The sequence below is a fragment of the Ursus arctos genome, unplaced genomic scaffold, assembly GCF_023065955.2.
Source record: "Ursus arctos isolate Adak ecotype North America unplaced genomic scaffold, UrsArc2.0 scaffold_11, whole genome shotgun sequence".
Taxonomy (NCBI): domain Eukaryota; kingdom Metazoa; phylum Chordata; class Mammalia; order Carnivora; family Ursidae; genus Ursus; species Ursus arctos.
Genome location: NW_026622775.1, coordinates 7,436,040 through 7,443,476, shown reverse-complemented (window position 1 = coordinate 7,443,476; position 7,437 = coordinate 7,436,040). Strand labels below are relative to the sequence as shown.

The window sequence follows — 7,437 nt, the reverse complement described above, 5'->3', positions numbered from 1 at the left end:
TTGTCCGCAGATTGAAGGAGATGTTCATCAAGTTATTTTTTCCTTTGGAGCTGTATCTCTAGCATCCTGTATCTCTAGCATCCTATGAAAAACACTAAGTTTTTAAAAATTCTACCTCTTTGACATACATTCAGACATACTTCACACCACTGCTTGAAGTCGGGCTCTAACAAAGTGTGGCCTACAGAGAAGAAAGTATTCTCCATCTCTCAGGCCTTGTCTGTCCCATGATCTGCCTCTTTTCGGGATGATTGAAAGTAAGATTATTCACTGATTTATGGGGAGACTTCACCCCTACCAACTAGAAGTATTTGTCTTGGGAACCAAATAGAACATTCTCTTCATGATATAATAATCCAGTATCATTATGATTCCTAAAGTCTTATATATTCAGTCTTAAGTAATATACAATAGTCCAGTCCAGGTTTAACTTGATTAGGCATTGCCTAGTTCTTTTGTACATATTTATGTACATTATAAAGTGAAAATTTAGGTGCACTAAGGCTGGCTGCAGCAACTTAGTGCTCAACAATGGCTCAACGAGAACATATTTCCATGAGAATAACACTTTGCAGGCACATCATAGCTTAATTTCATGCTTAAAAACCAAACATTTCTCCAAAAAAAAAGTCCAAGTGAACCAACTCTGCCTACAATGCAAACCTTTGTGTTGTTATACAGAGTGGTTTAGCTCTTATTTAAAAATCGCTGCTCTCAATGCCTTTTATTTCTGCAATGGTCTTTTACTTTACATTTGTATAACTAAATAGCTCAATGGAACATTTAAGCGATTTTCCAAGAACAAAGACATGCAAAGATGTGCTAAAGAGAAAAGAGAAAGTCAAGAGGAAATTACTTAATTTCAGCCAAGGGAAAGTCAAGAGGAAATAACTTAATTCTTGGCTGAATCACCAGTGCCCCAATTCTTCTGACTTTTGGGTATGTGATGAGCTTCATCGGCGGGTCAGTGTCTATGAGTACAATGCACATTAAGTGGTTTGCTTTCTTTTCTGCTCACCCTACATTTACATTTCACAAACAGAGGAACTAATAAGAACAGCTATATAATTCATATGGAGTGCTTCCACTGGGCAGAGTTTGTTCCAGAACTGTCTTGCCTGGTCAGAAACTGAATTAGTAATTTTTTTTTTTTAAAAGATTTTATTTACTTATTTGACAGAGAGACAGCCAGAGAGAGAGGGAACACAAGCAGGGGGAGTGGAAGAGGAAGAAGCAGGCTCCCAGCTGAGGAGCCTGATGTGGGGCTCGATCCCAGAGCACCGGGATCACGCCCTGAGCCGAAGGGAGACGCTTAACGACTGCGCTACCCGGGCGCCCCTGAATTAGTAATTTGAGCCAGGAACATTGGAAATTATTAAATAGGTAAATGGTGCTTAACGCTAGAAGGAAACTAAGGTCTGACAGGTGTAGCTACTGCTAGGCGCAGTCATCACCCTAGGACTGATGGAAAGTAAACAGAAGAGGAATTTAGACATTTACATGACAGCCCTACAAGTACATATTCAGACCTCTGAGAAGACTGTGGATGCCATAGAAATCTGCTCTGCCACTTTGGTTACGGAGAAGCTAGATGGGAGATATCTGCCTGCGAACCCCCTTCTATGGACTCGGGGGCACTTAACCACGGGAGCAGGAGGGCTGGGGCCGCTGTGGTAAACACTGCCAGGACTCTTCGCTGCTGATCCATTTGCCATCATATGGAGAACGAAGTAGCAAAAAAAGAATTAAGTTGCTTTTTCAAGTCTTGTACTGTCCCTTCAGTACCCTTATTGGGAAATCTCAACATAGAACCTGCTAGCAAAAGAGAAAGTATTCTGCTGAGTCAAGTTCTAGCATCAGAAAGTAGGGGTAGGAAGGGTAGGAGATAAAAAGCAAATTTGTTAATATTCATATGATCTGGATTAGAAAATAAATGTTCTCTTTCTACCAAGGAATTGGGATTTACAATAACCTTAACCTTGGAACCCCAGACTAAGAAATTAACATAAAAAGTGGTTTTGAGGCATCGATACTCTTGAGATTTGTTGCAAAGCAAAAACAATCAGTGGAGGGGAGGAGGAGACACACATACTTTCCATCTAGGTTGCACAGGATTTCCATAGATCAAAAACCACGTTGAAAATGAGCCTGAAAACATATATTACAAACAAACTACCATGACACAAAGCAGAGCAGACACATGGAATAGCAGAGAAAACAATAACAACAACAACAATACCTGGATTTTATAGACCAAATATAAACAATCAGACACTATAAAATAAGCATGTTTAAAATAGTTAATGTCATAAAAAGGAAAACAAGAAAATATGAAAGAAGAGTTAATTGAAACAACTAATAGAAATGAAAAAAAAAGACATTGAAAGTAAATATTAATGATTTCTGCTTCCAATTAAAATATAGGACATGAGGGGCGCCTGGGTGGCACAGCGGTTAAGCGTCTGCCTTCGGCTCAGGGCGTGATCCCGGCGTTATGGGATCAAGCCCCACAGCAGGCTCCTCCGCTATGAGCCTGCTTCTTCCTCTCCCACTCCCCCTGCTTGTGTTCTCTCTCTCGCTGGCTGTCTCTATCTCTGTCAAATAAATAAATAAATAAATAAATAAATTCTTTAAAAAAAAAATATATATATATATATGGGACATGAAAGGCACATGGTAACAAAAACATTAACAAAATTAAAATCTTTTTTTTATGAGATCAGCAAGGTACAATAAACAGAAGAAAGCCTAAATGAACTAATATTCAGAAAGAAATGATATATTCATAAATAAACAGCTTCCTACTTGGGAGTAGGCACCTGTTTGAAATATGGGCAGATAAAGAATTGACCCACCAAAGATGGAGGTCAGGAGAAATCAACCAAGGTTTAGACAGCAGTGTGGGTTTGTGGGAGACAGTGGAATCTGGAAGAAGACTATAGTAGATTGAGTTTTCAAAAAATGGCCTCAACAATATCTTCCATCCTACATTCTGTTCCCTACAAAGCGACATTGACATCCTCCCCTCAAGTGGTAGTATCCATGATCCCTCTTGAATCTGGTCAAGTTTCAACAATAGTGGAAACTGTGAATTTTGAGGCTAAATCATAAAGGTGATACAGTTCTCTCTGGCCTTCTTGGGACATATGATTTTGCAACCCTTGAGTGCAATGTAAGGAGTTCATATGTGACATGATATGTGGGGATGGTCTGGGTCATCCCAGGTAGAGTTCCCAGACAACGGTTGATATCAACCAGCATGCCTGTGATTAGACCCACCTCAAGATAATTCTTGTTTCTTGCCATTGGTTACCTCCAGCCAGATCCACATAATACTTTTTTTTTTTTTTTTTAATTTTAAGTAGGCTCTATACCCAGTGTGGAGCCCAACGTGGGGTTTGAACTCATGGTCCTGAAATCAAGACCTGAGCAGAGGTCAAGAGTCAGACACTTAACTGACTGAGCCACCCAGGCACCCCCCCCCATAATAAAATATTTTTATTTCAAATATTACTGTTTTTTTTTTAAGACTTTATTTGAGAGAGAGAGTGCACATGAGCAGTGGGGAGAGGCAGAGGGAGAGGCAGAGGCAGACTCCCTGCTGACCAGGGAGCCTGACACAGAGCTGGATCCCAGGAGCCTAGGATCATGACCTGAGCCAAAGGCAGATGGTTAACTGCCTGAGCCACCCAGGCACCCCTCAAATATTATCATTTTGTTTCAACTCAGACATCTTCATTTCAGATGTTTAAACTGTTAAATTTGGGGAAATATGTGATGAAGCCATAGATAACCAGAATAAGCTCCAGATTTGAAAATAAATTATTTTGACAATTCTCTCTCCACATGCCACTCACACCCAAATATTGCCAAGAAAGCAGCAATGGAAGAAAGGCTGGACAACCACAATAGACTATACATTTCTCTGCATCTTTGCAATGTTTGGGTTCTAAGTCCCCTGCTAGAGTTGAATCTGAAGATGAGCCAAATTTACCTGAAAGTAACCTGACCTACTCCCTGCTCAAATACTAAGAAAAAAAAATCGTCATCATCATCATCAAAGGCTAATTACACTTGAGTTAAAAAAAATATATATATGGCTTGACTCTGTTCAATGTGACTCTTGGAAGAATCTGAATAATCATTCTCACCATAGCTGAGGAAAGGGCTTATACTCTGGGAAAAATAAAAACAGAACAAAAAATGTGCTTTAGCTTCACTGTTGTTTTACATATAATCTCTATAAATTAATTTTTTAATGGAGATGGAAATAAAAATGGGACCTATAATCAAGAAAAAGACAACAATAAAAGCAAACCTAGAGAAGATAACCCATTTATTAGAATTTATAGAGAACTGTAGTACAACAACTATAAATATGTGCAAGCATATACAAGAACATATGGACATAATAGATAGAAATACATGGTATTTCAGGAAAGAAATAGAAACATTAAGAAGAAGCAAACAAATTTTAGAACTTAAAATTGTATTGAAAAATACAATATCAGAAATAAATTATCAGTTAGGCTTAACAGCGGGTTTGATAGATGAAAGGATTATTGAATTTACAAACAGTTCAGTTGAAATTAATCCAGAGAGAAAAAGGATTAAGAAAAAATATGTGTCGTTAGCTTATGAGATAATATCAAGTGGCCCAACATACTTGTATGATTTAGTTTCAATAGGGGTAGAAAGAGAGAATTGGATAGAAAAAGTACTCGAAGAACAAATAATGGCAAAAAAAATTATTTACATTTGACAAAAACAAAACAAAACACAACCAAACATGGACCCCTAAATCTCAATAAATCCTAAAAATGAAATATAAGAATTTACACCTAGGCATATCATAATCAAATTGTGGAAAATGAAAGATAAAGAGGAAATCCCCAAAAAAAGAAAAAAAGAAAAAAAAAACATCTTGGGGAGAAAGAAGACATTACAGGGAACAACAATAAAAACTCCACCTGACCTCCCATTAGAATAAATGCAAGCCAAAGAATGGTATTTTTAAAGGGCAGAGAGAAAAAAAGAAAGAAAGAAAGAAAACAATTGTCAACCTAAAATTCTACATTTCGGGGAATTAACTTTCAGAAATGAGGCAAAATATGGACATTTTCTAATAAATACTGAGAGAATTCAATACAACAGATTTTTACTACAAAAAAAATGCTAAAGTGGTTCATCCTCAGTGTAGGGATTGCTTAGGGCTGGGCCTTGCAGATTTGGGTTTTTCTTCTCTTGGACAGGAGGCCTCTGTCAGCCATATTACGCCAGATCATTGGTCAGGTCAAGAAGCCTCTGAGCTTGATCCCCCTTTTAGTATTTATTGGGGCAGGAGGTACCGAAACAGTGCTGTATGTCTTGTGCCTGGCATTGTTCAATTCAGATGTCAGTTGGGATAGGAAGAATAACCCAGAACCCTGGAACAAACTAGGTCCCAATGATCAACACATGTTCTACCAGTGAATGTAGATCACAGAAAACCGAAGAAAGAAGGTCCAGACTTCTAAATGAAACATTTCACTATAAAGCTGCTTAGAATGAAGGTCGTCCAGAAGCCATCTGCACAGTTTTCCACTTATCCAGGAAATATTTCCCCTCTAAATGCACGAAATCATATTGGTGTATTGTGTTGGGGTTTACACTGAATAATAAATATCTGAAACTTCATGTGTGTCACTATTTAATGCTAAAAATCTGCTCTGAACTTTATAACTAGGGTATAAGAAATAGACTTGAAATTTAAGGAAAAAAATATTAAAGCAAGCTCATCAGGCTGCGTGAAAATGAAACCAAATGGATACTCAGATTTACAAAAAAGAATGAAGAGCAGTAGAAATTTAGATAAATATAAGTACTATTTTATTTTAATTTTTAAAAAATTGACCTTATAAAGCAAAAATAAAAAAAACCAATATATTGTAGGAGTTGTAGCATGAAAAGTGAAGTATATAACAGTAGCACAAAAGAAGGGAGAAGTTAAATATGTAGTTGTAAGATTCTTCTATTAATGGAAACATGGTTTAATATAATTCCAAGGTAGTCTATATTTAATGAAGGATGCATATAATAATCTGTAAAGCAGGATTTCTTAATCTCAGGATTATTATCATACTGGGCCAGATAATATTTGTCGTGGAGACCTGTCCTATGCATTGTAAGAATCTATTCTGATGTTGCCAAATGTTCGTTGGGAATCAATGCTTTCCCCTGTTGAGAACCACTGCCCTAGAGCAATCACTAAAAGACACAATAAAGGACACACACACATACAAACACACCCCAAATAGTTATAGCTATACAGCCGATAGAAGAGGAAAAGGGGAATATTAAAAGTGAGAAAATACAACAAAGAACTCAATCGAAAAGAGTACAGTAAAAGAGAGAAAAAGAGGGATGCCTGGGTGACTCAGTCCATTAAGCGTCTGCCTTCAGCTTGTGGTCTTTCTTTCTCTCTCTCTCTGACAAAAAAATAAATAAATCTTTAAAAAAAAGAGAAAAAGAAAGAAGAGCTGATAGGACAAATGAAAAACAAATTACAAGATGGTAGACTTAAACCAACTCTATAAATAATTATTTTAAATGTAAATAAGCTGAGCACACCAATTAAAAGCTAGGGACTTTTTTTTTTCAGAGTGTATTAAAAAAAGACTTCATCATATGTTGTTCACAGGTGATGCACTTTTAATGTGAATTAAAAGTGGGGAATTAAACGTAGGGATGAAGAAAGATGTAACCATGCAAACACTAATCATAGAGCTAATGTAATTATATTAATATCAGACAAATTAGATATCAATATAAAGAGCATTACCAGTGATAAAAAGGTGTTGGGAGGAAAAATTTTCATTTTACCCTTCTAGGTTCTGTGACTGCTCTAATGTTTAATATGACGAAAGACAGGTTAACAAGAGACAAACAAATTTAATAACATATGTATGGGAGCCCCCAAAAGATATGAAACACAAAAGGCAGCTAGGCAGTTGAGGTTTCTGTAACATCCTGCATAAAGGAAAAGTGCCGAGGTCTGGGGCTACCAAGGGGAGGAAGGCCCTTCATAGGAAGGGGAGGGCGGGAGATGTTTGGGAAACGAAACAGCCCTGTTATGCACATCAATTTCTTAGGTAAAAAATTATCTCTGGTAATAGTTCTCTTTATCGTACAGGCCTGCTTTCCAATATAAATTTCCTTTGTAATTGCAGAATTTCACCATAAATGGAAAAATTTTTATTTCTTTTATACAGGTAAGGGGGAAGTAAAGAGATTTCCTGAGGCCACTGGGCCTTGATTGCCTTTAGTTCAAAATAATCCCCATGTCCAAGTGGCATATTTTGGGGAGACTTTCTGAGCCTCTTCAGAAGGATGTTTCATTATGATAAGAAGGTGAATTAATTAAGAAGATATAACAATCCTAATTTATATATATATCTA

General features: G+C 37.0%; 1 pseudogene; it reads left to right on the top strand.

Annotated features, from left to right (window-relative positions):
• Positions 1 to 1,464: 1,464 nt before the first annotated feature.
• LOC113255587 (cytochrome c oxidase subunit NDUFA4-like) lies at positions 1,465 to 5,671 on the top strand (annotated as a pseudogene).
• Positions 5,672 to 7,437: the final 1,766 nt, after the last annotated feature.